Consider the following 1748-nt stretch of genomic DNA (forward strand, 5'->3'; position numbering starts at 1 on the left):
TGAGCGATGAGCGATGAGACCCAACGGATTTGTGGTTAGTGTTTAAAAATTGGCCCTTGTTGGCCAACTTGACACTTTAAGGAAAGCTTGGCCAGTTTCATCATTTACCACGTGCAACTAATTTTGATTATCAACCGTCGCTCGAGAACAGGATATTATGCAAATAAATTTAGTACACTTATACCCATAAAGCCATTGGGTCTCATCGTTCACGGTTTCTGCTTTTTAGGTGTCAACGTTTTTGCAATCGAGTGTATGCTGATCTTCGATCTCACCCTTGTACTGAAGTAATGTAAACCGTATTTGAATATGTATATAGAAAATGCAGTATATAAATACCATTACCATTAACACAATTCGATGCAATTATATTAGTGTCACGTCAAAGACTGTCACGTCCCAGAGTGTCAAAGACTGTACGATCGCTATTGAAACACAGCTGTATCGCTTTAAATTTGTATCTTTTGTCATCAATTCAGATCACGTCTTGTAAACGACGTCAGTACCGATCGATAATAGAGTGCGAAATTTGAGAGATTTAGAATCACGTTCAGCAAACGCGAGATTCGCGTTCATGTTTTCTTGAAAAAATAAGTACATAGATGAGAATAGTGGAAAATAATTCTTATTCTTTGATGCCAACGCAAAACTACTAAATTTTACTGAGAAAATGAAAACAGCTAGCGGCAAATATAGGGTAAACATGGTCACGTAGTCATTTCTGCCGTTTCTGCTTTTGCCGTGAATGTATTTATTCTCTATCTGTAGATCACTCTGCATCTCAGCGGGTTTTACCTAACAGCCTCCCATCCGTTGCCACGTACAGTTTTTATGTTGGGAATTTTCCCTGTCGACTCAGTTTCAGCGTAGACACAATCTTATAACAATCATCGCTTCTTCTTTATAAAACAACACTGAATTAAGGAACGCGACGGAATTATTTCCATAAATAAAATAAGACTCGGAGTTGATGCTTGTGGTTTTCTTGGATGTTTGCTTGAAACATAGGACAAATATTAATGACAATGTTAAGAAGTTAAAATAATGAGGTCTTTCTTCTTCCCAGTGGTAGTTCTGACTGGAAGTTATGTACGTGCACTTTTCTTGAATCATACCGGCTCGCTTGCATACATCAGCTATAGTAGAACAGCAACTATTTTCCGTACTTATTTTTTATTCATTGTGTGCCGTAATTTCAATTTTATCTGCTTTGAAGACAACACTTTAAAGTACTCTTAGCAAGCATTATGGAAAACAAAATAAACTATACTGCCTTTGTAGAGATAACGGTCAGTTCGAAATCATGCAATTCTAGCTTTGGTGTATTGTAAAGGCAGTAAGGGAAAGGGATTTTGAGTTCAGCTTTAAGTTATCAAAAACGTTTTTCAAAACTCCCTGAATATATTTAAATATCAATTTGTTGTTAAATCTTATCTTAAACGAAGATCAGTTTTAAAACGCATATGTTACTAAATAATATTAACTAGCGCCCACATTTTAACTAAAAACAAACTTAAGGTTTATTTTTGAAGTGATCCACTGCGTGTTCCACTTGAATCGAAGTTGTAATAATTTTCAATGTATGGCAAACGTTGTCGACAGAAAAATCGATCTACTTTTAAAACTACGTAAAACAAACTGTATTTAATATGTCTACCACGTTCGCCGCATCGCATGCAAATGAGTCGCTGGCCATTAGTTGAGATCGCTGATGAGATCTCATCTTCGCTTTTTATTGATTAAGTCAG

This window comes from Pavona decussata, unplaced genomic scaffold (genome assembly GCF_977016875.1).
Source record: "Pavona decussata unplaced genomic scaffold, jaPavDecu1.1 SCAFFOLD_78, whole genome shotgun sequence".
NCBI lineage: Eukaryota > Metazoa > Cnidaria > Anthozoa > Scleractinia > Agariciidae > Pavona > Pavona decussata.